General features: G+C 45.0%; 1 protein-coding gene across 1 annotated transcript in view; it reads left to right on the top strand.

Moving 5' to 3' along the window:
• Positions 1-12283: 12283 nt before the first annotated feature.
• Positions 12284-12697, top strand: part of ATP8B4 (ATPase phospholipid transporting 8B4 (putative)) — a 111282-nt gene continuing 110868 nt past the window's right edge. The window contains exon 1 of the mRNA XM_035132046.2: positions 12284-12485. The gene's annotated coding sequence lies outside the window, so the exon portion shown is untranslated. The remainder of the gene's footprint in view (positions 12486-12697) is intronic.

Here is a 12697-nt window from a genome sequence, read left to right as displayed (position 1 = left end):
GTTTAAGTACCCTTCATTTTTGGCATTTGAAAAATTCAACATGCCCTATCAAGGGAGCAAGTCCTGTTGGTCTCAGTAGGACTTTAAATAAATGTCATTAAGATTTTTATACACACAAGTTAATTTATTTTACAGTGCAATGCTAACCGGACCTGTTCAGAAGTGAGTAAATTCATGGGAGCTTACTCCAGGTATGCTCAAGTTAGGATTTTAGCTTTATAAATAGAAAAATACTCACCTTTTTCTCCAAGGAGCTCAAGGTGACATGCATACGGTAGTTCTCTTCCTTCTCATTTAATCCCCACTCTAACCACTACACCACACAGGAGCTCCTAATAATATGTTATCTCATCTGTCTCTTAGATTATAAAGGGAAGTTATATTGATTTATTATTATCACAGAATATAATGGAAGGGACTGCGAGGGAGATCTAGTCCAACCCTCTGCAATGCAGGAATCTTTTGCCCCACGTGGGTCTTGAACTCACAACCCTGAGATTAAGAGTCTCATGCTTTATCATCCCAGCTACTCACAAAGACCCAAAGACTTTAATAAAGCATGGGGGGGGGGAATTCATTTGAGAGACCACTGTAAGCAGGTGGGAATATTAGCAGGATTGCAACAACACTGGTAATATAGAAACTACTATGGAGCAAATGGAGAGACATAAAACTTGTTGGATGATGAAGTAATATGCAGTTGCAAAGGTTGATAATAGGATTCATGGAGGGGAATGTGGAAAGTCTAGTGATTCAGAGAAATCTCTAAATATGGATAATGTATTTGGTATTGTTATAATCTTAAAGGTAAAGATAAAGGGACCCCTGACCATTAGGCCCAGTCGTGACCGACTCTGGGGTTGCGCGCTCATCTTGCATTATTGGCCGAGGGAGCCGGCGTATAGCTTCCAGGTCATGTGTCCAGCATGACAAAGCCGCTTCTGGCAAACCAGAGCAGCACATGGAAACGCCGTTTACCTTCCCGCTGTAGCAGTTCCTATTTATCTACTTGCACTTTGATGTGCTTTCGAACTGCTAGGTTGGCAGGAGCTGGGACCAAGCAACGGGAGCTCACCCCGTCACAGGGATTCGAACCGCCGACCTTCTGATCAGCAAGCCCTAGGCTCAGTGGTTTAACCACAGCGCCACCTGGGTCCTTACACTTGTAAAATCAAAAATTATCTCCCCCCCCCCCAAAGCAATCCCAGCTACAGTACAGTACTTTTATTATTAAGGATGGAGAGGCGTAGCAAAGTGGCTGTTGGCTGGTAATGGTTTTGAGGCACACTTTGCTCTCACACTCATGCAGAGTAAAACGACAGGGCTAGATCCGTGAGGAACAGTACAGGAAAAGAGAGCAGAGAGGGTGTTTTTTGTTCTGCTTAAGATACTTCTAGGGTCCCAACCAGAGAGGAATGGCAAACTTAGCTGATGGACTATGCTGAAATGGCAAAACTGACCGGAAAGCTCAGGAACCAAGAAGACAAAAACTTTAAGAAATAATGGGAAAAATTTAAAATATACAGTGGTACCTTGGAAGTCTGATGGAATCTGTTCCGGAAGTCTGTTCGACTTCCAAAACGTTCGGGAATCAAGGCGCGGCTTCTGATTGGCTGCAGGAGCTTCCTGACATTCGGGTTCCAAAGAACATTAGAAAACTGGAACACTCACTTCCGGTTTTTGATCGCCCGGGAGCCAAAACGTTTGACTCCCAAGGCGTTTGAAAACCAAGGTACAACTGTACTTAGGAGACCACTGTAAGCAGATGAAAACATTAGCAGGATTTTAATAACACTTGTAATGTAACAGTTACAGTCAAACCTTGGTTCCCAAACGCTTCTGTTTTGGAACGTTTCGGCTCCGGAACACCAAAAACCCGGAAGTAAGTGTTCTGATTTTTGAACGTTTTTCGGAAGCTGAACATCGGACGCAGTTTCTGCTTGAGTGCAGGAAGCTTCTGCAGCCAATCAGAAGCCGTGCCTCAGTTGTCGAACATTTCGGAAGCCAAATGGGCTTCTGGAATGGATTACGTTGGACAGCCGAGGTTTGACTGTACAGTGGTACCTCTGGTTGCAAGTGGGATCTATTCCGGAGGCCCATTCACAATGTGAAAAGGCTGCAACCTGAATGCCGTATCTGCGCAGGTGCGTGGCGCAATTTGGCGCTTGTGCGCATGCGTGAAGCGCAATTTAGCGCTACTGCACATGCGCGGTACTTCCGGGTCGCCACGGGACGCAATCTGAAAAAACATAACATGAAGCAAACGTAACATGAGGTATGACTGTACTATGGACAATATGGACAGATGCAAAACATAGATTACGAAACAATATGCAGTTGAAAACATTGTCAATAAGACCCAAGGAGGGGATGGGGGGAAGTCAGGAGATTCAGAGAAATCTCAGTGTGTGGATATTTCTTTGGTATTGTTATAACTTTACCCTTGTAAAACCAAATAACAATTATTTTCAAAAAGAGAGAGAAAAGACACTTCTAGGAGCCACAGCCAGTGCTGCAGTTGGGAAATGAAATAATAACTTCTGGCTTTGGCTGCCAGAGGTCAGGCGTGAGCTTGCCTCATATTCCAAATGCACAAGTCTGGCTGCAGACAGTCTCTGCGATCTTTCCGTTGAGCTGAGCTTCAGCGACATGGCACATATTTGCATGCATAAGGTGTGGCTTTCACTTAAAAGGATTTCAAGGAGCAAACCTTAGAAAGACCTCACTGTGAGCCCTTGGAGAGCCAGCATGGTATAGTGGTTAAGAGCGGTAGACTCCTAATCTGGGGAACCCGGTAATCTGGGGAACTGGGTTCGCGTCTCCGCTCCTCCACATGCAGCTGCTGGGTGACCTTGGGCTAGTCACACTTCTCTGAAGTCTCTCAGCCCCACTCACCTCACAGAGTGTTTGTTGTGGGAGAGGGAGGGAAAGGAGAATGTTAGCCGCTTTGAGACTCCTTAGGGTAGTGATAAAGTGGGAAATCAAATCCAAACTCTTCTTCTTCTTCTGTTAGACGGATCAGACAACATGAGGCAAATGGGCCTCTGTGTGATTAAATGGAAACAATTTTTACTCATCATGTGCTACCAGGCGAGTGGCTATTTGCAAGCCTGCTCTTGTATACAGTACATGCAATATCCTTATTCTCATGCTTCCGCCCTGTTATTGCACATTGTTGAAAGGTCTTGGCATAGCCCAATGCTTCCTAACAATTTGGGATAACAGCACAAAATATTGCACAAGGACTACCAAAAAGATTTCAGCTACTGGGCGCATGAAATTATGAGATGTACCTAAGCTCTGCTCAGAGTAGACACAATGAAATTAATGGACCTACGTTAGACACAATCTGCACTGTGTATTTATAGCAGTACTGTACCACTTTTAAACAGCCACAGCTTCCCTCAAGGAATCCTGGGAAGTGTAGTTTGTGATGGGTGCTGACAGTGGTTTTTTTTTAAAGTTTACCCTTAAACATTTTGTGAATCTTTGTACTTTTGTCCATTTACTGTATTTATTTCCCCCGATTTGAACTATAAAATGGTGATTTTCTTGCGTCAAAATGAGATTATCCCAAAACATTTTTTAAGGAAAAAAAAGCACTGGGTGCCGAGAGTTGTTATGAGATTCCACCTTGGGGCGTTAGTCATGACCACCAATTTCAAGGGGTCTACTTTGAGTAGGACTCACACTGGATACAGCCCCAAGTTTCTATGCACATTCGCAAAAAGGTTTCATACTGCATATCTGTTTTGATTAGAAAGCCTATCGTAGGAAGAAAATCCCATCATTAAATGCTGACATTGTTCTGGGCTTCATGTGTGACAGAAGGATTTGCTTTTCCTGCTCTTCTTTGAGTGACTCCTCAGTCTGGATCTTTCCAGCCTGTCGCTTTGTATTTACACATCACACGTATTTATGCTGCAATCCTACACACACTTACCTGGCAGACTCATGCAACTCAAAATGGGCCTTATTTCTGAGTAGACATGCATAGGATTATGTGGTCGTGCTGGTGGGCATTATCTTTCATAAAGAAAAAAATATTTATTTTGGTGTTTTTAATATCCACTAGATGGCAGAGAAACATCAGTGATGAATACTTCTCTCCTCAGAGAAGAGTGGTTTTAAGGGGAGTAGTTTTAAAGGGAGAATAATCAAAATATGATCCAGTATTTCTCTTTGGAGTAGATTGTTCCTCAAATCCACCTATATAATTTGGCAAATGTTTTGATAGTATTCAGGAGCTGCACCACTAAACCAGCTCTGCTTCTTCATAACTTTTTTTTTTAGCAGAATACTGCAAAATGCAGTGCCGTTCCAGACCAATCCTATACTCATATTTTGAAAAGAGCAGAGCTATAGCACCACTATGCCAGCAAAATGTTCACTGTATCCGGTACAATAACCAGCCTGGGAAGGAAAGGGGAAAACACGCAAGCAGTAGAAAATACAAAAGCTGCAGAAAAATGATGATCATTATTTGTTAAATTTGTATACCACCCTTCACGCGTGGATCTCAGGGTGGTTCAAACCATAAAATTGCACTTAAAAAACCTGAAAATACATAATAAAAATCAGAACACAAACCGATAATCCCCCCCTCCCACAACACATTTAAAAGGGCATCAGATATCAATCAGCCTAAGGCCTGGTTGAAGAGGAATCTTTTTGCCTGGTGCCTGAAGGTGTATATAATGAAGGCACCAGGCGAACTTCCCTGGGGAGAGCATTCTACAAATGGGGAGCCACTGCAGATATCCCCACAAGATATCAGGAGTGCCTGGCAACAATGCCCACATGCCGACCACACACAGAGTTACCAGCTGCATCTGGTATGCCGACTGAGACCCTACCTGCCTGCAGACTGTCCCAACAGAGGGGCGCATGCTCTGGTTATCTCCTGCTTGGACTACTGCAATGCGCGCTCTACATGGGACTACCTTTGAAGGTGACTCGGAAACCACAACTCATCGAGAATGTGGCAGCTAGACTGGTGACTGGGAGTGGCCGCCGAGACCACATAATACCAGTCCTGAAAGACCCACATTGGCTTACAGTACGTTTCCGGGCACAATTCAAAGTGTTGGTGCTGACCGTTAAAGCCCTCAATGGCCTCGGCCCGGTATACCTGAGGGAGCGTCTCCGTCCCCATCATTCAGCCCGGACACTGAGGTCCAGCGCTGAGGGCCTTCTGGCAGTTCCCTCACTGCGAGAAGCGAAGTTTCAGGGAACCAGACAGAGGGCCTTCTCGGTAGTGGCGTCCACCCTGTGGAACGCCCTCCCACCAGATGCCAGGGAAATAAACAACTATCTGACTTTGAGAAGACATCTGAAGGCAACCCTGTTTAGGGAAGTTTTTAATGTTTGATGTTTTATTGTATTTGTAATATTTTGTTGGGAGCCACCCAGAGTGGCTGGGGAGGCCTGGCCAGATGGGCGCGGTATAAGTAATAAATAGTAATAATTATTATTAATCAATTAACTCACCATGATGGAACATGTTCCGAGCACATATTCCTGCATCGTGCATGCAATGATGCCACAGTGTCTCTATGGGATCAATACATTTAATAGGTCTATGGGCCAGGGCATTATGTTCTATTGATTTAAAATGGAGGCAGCCATTGCATATGGGAGCTCCTCTGAATGCCACCCCCCCCGCTGCTGTACAGCATATGGGGGCCTGAGAGGGGGGGGCAGTGAATGGCAGTCTGGTAAAGGTAAAGGGGCCCCTGACCATCAGGTCCAGTCGTGTCCGACTCTGGGGTTGCGGCGCTCATCTCGCTCTATAGGCTGAGGGAGCCGGCGTTTGTCCGCAGACAGCTTCCGGGTCATGTGGCCAGCATGACAAAGCTGCTTCTGGAGAACCAGAGCAGCGCACGGAAACGCCGTTTACCTTCCTGCCGGAGCGGTCCCTGTTTATCTGCTTGCACTATGATGTGCTTTCGAACTGCTAGGTTGGCAGGAGCTGGGACCGAGCAACGGGAGCTCACCCCGTTGCAGGGATTCAAACCGCCGACCTCCTGATCAGCAAGCCCTAGACTCTGTAGTTTAACCCACAGCGCCACCTGGGTCCCTAATGGCAGTCTGACCGCTTGCCAAATTGTGTCCCTTCTGCATGGCTCCCTCCTATGGGCTTCAAACTCCCCCCCCTTTTTTTTACTTGTTGACTGACTTAACTACCATGCTTGCCAGGAAAGAGGGTGGCAGCCTTAGCAATAACTGCTTTTCTCTCTCTCCCTTTTGTAATTTATTATACTGAGTGCCAGACACATGGTTTCTATAAGCACTACTGTAAAAGCAGAGGGGGTGGTCCTATTTACTTAAACTCAAAGAATGAGCATGCATGGTTAGCATCATAATAATCAGGACAATGTGAAAAAATTCCAGACTGGATTATTTTATAGTTTGTGTAGGTATTGTGCTTGTGCGAAGCGTGCACCGGGGGGGGGGGGGGAAGCATGGGTGAAAAAAAAGCATGCCTTCCTGGTCTGTAGAAACAGTAATCTTCAGAATGGAAATGAATATCCTGATTTTTTGAAACTGGGAGATCTTAATCTCGACACCCTGCTTGCACGGCTGCCAAACTTGCTTATTGCCTTGGTGTTTTGTCACTGGGGGTACCCTGTTACTCTTAGAGTGGGCTCTCTTACTAGCTTGTCCTAAATTTATAGACCCCCCCCCCCGGCTGCCGAAGCCAATTAAATCGGTTCCTTCCATTCACGCAGAAATCCAGCAGGAAAAATCTTCAACTGTAATAGGAGCTGCAAACCCAACAGCACGCTTGTGGCACAAAAATGTCGTTTCCTCTCAGTCCAGAATCATTCATGCTTATCCTCAACATGCTGCTTTCAATCTAGATTGATTGCATTTATTATTATTAAAAGTTTTATTCATTTTCCATTTATTTGTTAACATTCTCACCAAACATAAATAAGAAAACAAACAACAAACAAAAAAACCCAAAACCCAGATACAAGATTCTTTCGAATCTTTGGACCTCCCTCCACCTTTCCATGGGTTCCATGTTTATCATTTTCTGCTGCATATTTTATGTCCTCCATTTATCATAATTATCTTAAGTCTCTGTTAACTCACAAGTGCTACTTAAGTCCTATTAAAGAGCTCAGTTGTTTACAGTGGTCTTCTAAGTACAATATAAATTTCCTCCAGTCTTTATTAAAGTCTTGGTCTTCCTGGTTTCTGATTTTCCCAGTCATTTTCGCCTCAATCTAGATTGATTCTAGATTACTTGATGCTCATTTGAAATCCTTCCACCTTGATCAGGTTGGCCGTGCCTTTTCCTCCCTGTAGATGCCCCAGGTGAAAGAGGAAGAAAGTGGTGGTTGCGATCTTGGCATATGCCCACCCACAATGTCATTGGGCAGGGGTGGATACAGCCCGCCCGCCCCCACCAATTGCCTGGATTTATTTTCAGCCATTTTCAAACGGACACACTGTGGCGTAATTAATGCAGTATCAATCACCATTGACCTTTTATTTCTCAAGAAGTGCTTTCCCGGGCCCAAAAATATGCAATAGATGTAGATTGTGTGTGGGCTATGCAGAAAAAGACAAGTAAGGTAAAGGTAAAGGGACCCCTGACCATTAGGTCCAGTCGTGACCGACTCTGGGTTTGCGTGCTCATCTCACATTATTGGCCGAGGGAGCCGGCGTATAGCTTCCAGGTCATGTGGCCAGCATGACAAAGCCGCTTCTGGCAAACCAGAGCAGCACATGGAAATGCCGTTTACCTTCCTGCTGTAGCGGTTCCTATTTATCTACTTGCATTTTGACGTGCTCACGAACTGCTAGGTTGGCAGGAGCTGGGACCAAGCAACAGGAGCTCACCCTGTCACAGGGATTCGAACTGCCGACCTTCTGATCAGCAAGCCCTAGGCTCAGTGGTTTAACCACAGCGCCACCTGGGTCCCTACTCTCAATTCTGGAATAAAATGTTGGATGTATGCAGCCAGAAGCAGCCCAGAAATACAACTTCTTCTATTAGTGAATACTGTCCTTCTACTGATAGGAGAAATTTGGGGAAAGATGCTCTGGATTCAGATGGTCTCTGCTAAGAGGGTCCTCATCTTGTTGGCGGGTCTCTGTCTTAGTGCCTTTGTAATACATAAGTTTGTCATTGCACACGAAAGCTCATACCAATGACAAACTTAGTTGGTCTCTAAGGTGCTACTGGAAGGAATTTTTTTGTTTCGTTTCAACTACGCCAGACCAACACGGCTACCTCCCTGTAACTTGTAATACGTAAGTTTTACATACCTGGAAGTGAAAGGGAAAGGTTTATTTATCTATATAGCTCAGCTTTCAAAAGTGTGAGAAGCAGAGCCTCTTCTAGGTTACTTTGGTTTGCACCAAATTCCATAAACATCACCCAAAAGCAAGAGAGTTTCGAAGCCTCCCCCCCTCCTCCTCCTCCTTCTTCCTCTTCCTCTCCCTTCTCCCTTCTCCTTTCTCCCTTCTCCTTCCTTCCTCCCCCTAAAAACAACAACAGTCCCCTGTATCACTTCTCCCTTCAACACTTATTGGATGCTCAGCCAAAACATACATTTTAGCAGATTTGACTCCCTTCGGCTAATAAATCATTCCCTTTCACCACAAAAGGCATCGCTCCTCTCTGAATGGGGTCCAGTTTTTCCATCTCTGATGCTGAATACAATGCAGAGTTCTGACCATGAGGCCCTTGCCAAAACCACATTTCTTAACAGCAAAAGCAGCCGCCTCCCAGATTTGCGTTCGCAAACCCAAGCTGCACTAGCTTGTGCCGCCCTAAATAAATACCATTTTGGAACCCCCTAGCTAATTTGCAGTCTACCGTTAACCTCAAAAATTATTGGCACTGTACTTCCCCCCCCCCTCCTGTCCTTTCAGTACCCCTATTATTTTGCATAGGTAGAGGTATTTTTTTAATAAAAAAATGAGGGGTAGATTATTAGGAAAATAATGTTTGCTGTGTAGACAAGTAACAGCTGCAAAATGGAAGGAAGAGAAAAGTATTGCCCCATGCTGGGTGAGTTGAACATTGTATGGTTCTCAAACTTAATCCGTTTCGGAAGTCAGTTCCAAAACCAAAGTGTTCCAAAACCAAGGCACGCTTTCCTATAGAAAGTAATGCAAAACGGGTCAATCCGTTCCAGGCTTATAAAAATAACTCCTAAAACAGACATTTAACATGAATTTTACTATTTAACGAGACCATTGATCCATAAAATGAAAGCAATAAATAATGTACTGCAGTCACACAACCAACCAACCAACCAATCAATCAATAGCTGAACTGGGTTCCACAGAGTCACAAAAACAAAACAAAAAAGCCGCAAAACCACAAAATAAATAGCAAAAACAGACCTCAGTGTAACAATCAAAATGGAGCATGTTCGGCTTCTGGAAAAAGTTCGCAGACCGGAACACTGTTTGGAGTGTTTGGGTTCCAAGTTGTTTTGAGTACCAAGGCGTTTGAGAACCAAGGTAGCACTGTAGTCACATTGACACATTGGAGCCATACCGCAACAAACATTGATACTGCTCTTATAAGCAGTCATGGTTCCCCCCAAAGAATCCTGGGAAATCTTTTTTCATGGTGGAATGGGAATTTGGACATTGGTCTCGCAGGTCCAACCCTGACACTCTCACTAGTACACTTGTTTACAAGAAAAATAATGTAAAAATGAGTAATGAACGAAATGCTTGAGCATCTCTTGTGAGTGCATGAATGTGTTTGCGTTTAAAGTTATGCTTTCTCATTTCACATTTTGGATTCTATCCTTTTCAGAAAGAAACCTATATCTGTGGTTTACATCAGGCAGTTTGCATTCACCCATCTAGCGCATATAGTGGTCTTGCTCTTCGGTATGGCCTTTGTTCTACAAAACTGGGACCTACGTACAATTGCTGCCAGATGTAAATACTCGGATTATTACCTCATTCTATTGGCATAGGCAAAGCCTCATTCCTTCTGCAGTCCATAAAAGTCGCATTAGAATATTGCCATTATTAAATCTTAATAATAGGAAATTTCAGAAAGCGTTTAGCAAAGCTGCTCAAATGGTCTCTGCCCTTTTCATTTTGGGAAGGGAGAGGACCGTGGCTCGGAGGCTGAGCACCTGCTTTACATGAAAAAGGTTGCAGGTTAAATTCCCCAGCATCTCCAGACTCTTGCCTGAAACCCTAGACAGTTGCTGCTGATCAGTGTCTACAATATGGAGCTAGACCAGGCATCCCCAAACTGCGGCCCTCCAGATGTTTTGGACTACAATTCCCATCTTCCCCAACCACTGGTCCTGTTAGCTAGGGATCATGGGAGTTGTAGGCCAAAACATCTGGAGGGCCGCAGTTTGGGGATGCCTGAGCTAGACGAACCAGTGGTTTTAGTAGAAGGCAGCTTCCTATATTCCTACGTCAGGAGGTTAGGTTCAGATGCTTTTTGGCACAGTGTCCTGGCTCCCTCCTTTCGACACTGGACTCCCCAGTTGAGGAAACCTGAAAGTTTTACTGAAGATGTTGGCACATGGTCTAAGCATTAGGACGCAGGTTACAGGTAAAGCAGGTGGTGCTGTGATCTAAACCACTGAGTTTCTTGAGCTTGCCGATCGGAAGGTCTGTGGTTTGTATTCCCATGACAGAGTGAGCTCCCATTGCTCTTTCTCAGCTCCTGCCAACCTAGCATTGGAAAGCACACCAGTGCAAGCAGATAAATAGGTACCACTGTGGTGGGAAGGTAAATAGCGTTTCCGTGCACTCTAGTTTCCGTCACGGTGTCCTGTTGCGCCAGAAGCGGTTTAGTCATGCTGGCCACATGACCCGGAAAGCTGTCTGTGGACAAACGCTGGTTCTCTCGGCCAGAAAGCGAGATGAGCGCTGCAACCCCATAGTCGCCTTTGACTGGACTTAACTGTGCAGGGATCCTTTACCTTTACCTTTTACAGGTAACACAATTCACAAGTCTAAGGCAGAGCATGCCTTGAGTACTCCCAGAATAAAATACTGGTTAAGACATTGTCCCAAAACCTACCATGTCCCCCACTCTGCTTTTACAGAGCGGGATGAGGCCAGTCATTTGTATGGTTCCTGACCCAAGAGAGAAGTAGAAGTCTCTCCAAGTACTACCTGGATGTGCCAGGGATTGAACCTGGAACTTTCTGCATGCAAAACCGATACTTCACCACTGCACCACACCCCTCCCTCTGTGTCTAGGACATTATTATTATTATTATTATTATTATTATTATTATTATTATTATTATACTGCCCTATAGCCGGGGGTCTCAGGGTGGTTCACAGAATCAAATCAAGGTATAAAACCACAAAATACCCAATGAAAACAAAAACAACCCAATAGCTCCCTCCCCACAAAAAAACACATTTTAAAGGGGCATAGGATGCAAATCGGATCAACCAAAGGTCTGGTTAAAAAGGAACGTTTTTGCCTGCCATGTAAAGGTGTATAATGAAGGCGCCTGGCAAACTTCCCCGGGGAGAGCATTCCACAGATGGGGAGCTGCTGCAGAGAAGGCCTGTTCTTGTGTTGCCACCCTCTGGACCTCTCGAGGACGTGGCCTCAGAAGATGATCCAGCACTTTGGATTGGGCCCGGAAACTAATTGGTAGCCAGTGCAGTCGGACCAGGATCAGTGTAATATGCTCAAACTGTCTTGCTCCAGTGAGCAACCTGCCTGCTGAATTCTGCACCAGCTGAAGTTTCCAAACCGTCATCAGAGGCAGCCCTACGTATAACGCATTGCAGTGATCTTTTAGCAGTGAATGAGCCGGGCTGTGGACAGAAAGAGGGCTTATTATTATCACTGACTTGGTGGGCCCAGGCGGACGGCTCTTCTACACTCAAAGCAGGCAGCAATTCCTTAATATTTCAGTTCAGTTCAGCGGTCTCCTTATTGAATGGCTTTCAGCAGAATAAACAGGACTGATAAATCCAGGTCTGAGAGTATTGCTGAAAATGGTGCCAGAGAAAAGGATTAATGCCTCCCTCTGCGAGAGTTGGCGTAATTCAATTAGTTTGCTGCACATCATTATTGCCTTTGTTCCTGGTTGCAATTTCTCCGTTTGCTCTGGTGAACACTTTCTTTGGATGGGAGAAAATAGGGTTGACGTCCCCACCCATCTGCATCCCTAGCTTCTTATCTTTCGGCTGAGTTTCTTCCGGATTCTGTGCAGAAAAGCTGTGCTGTGGGCGATATACCGAGCGCTTGGCATCGGAACAAAAGAAACTCCCAGGGCATGCTTCCTGAAACACTCTGTGGGTTGTTAGCAGCAGGTGAGGCACTACGAGCAACAGCCGAGTGCCAACCGCAGCTGCGTGGGAAACAGCAGCCGCTCCAGGCTCGGCACATCTGCCCTTTTCTAATCTCACATCCAGCATTGTACTGTCCTGTTGTTGTTGCTCTCTTGCAATCAAATCCATTGGTCTGTTGATAGGTGAGGATGCTTCCTGCACACGCTTCTCCAGTGGTAAGTGGCAAAAACAACCCACACATCTCTTATAAGGGTTATTTTAAAGTTATTTATGCCTTCCAGACTCAGAATTTGTGGGAGAGAGACAGAAAGACAGAGAGAGAGAGAGAGATGTTTTCTTTTTATTTTATGAAGCCACTTTGATGTGCCCATATATCTATATATTAAAACTGACCCCCATACTTCTTGATAGCAATTTAGACTGATTG

This window comes from Zootoca vivipara, chromosome 14 (assembly GCF_963506605.1).
Source record: "Zootoca vivipara chromosome 14, rZooViv1.1, whole genome shotgun sequence".
In the NCBI taxonomy this organism is placed as follows: Eukaryota; Metazoa; Chordata; class Lepidosauria; order Squamata; family Lacertidae; genus Zootoca; species Zootoca vivipara.
The sequence above is the reverse complement of the archived record's forward strand: the minus strand, read 5'-3'. Positions and strand labels throughout refer to the sequence as shown.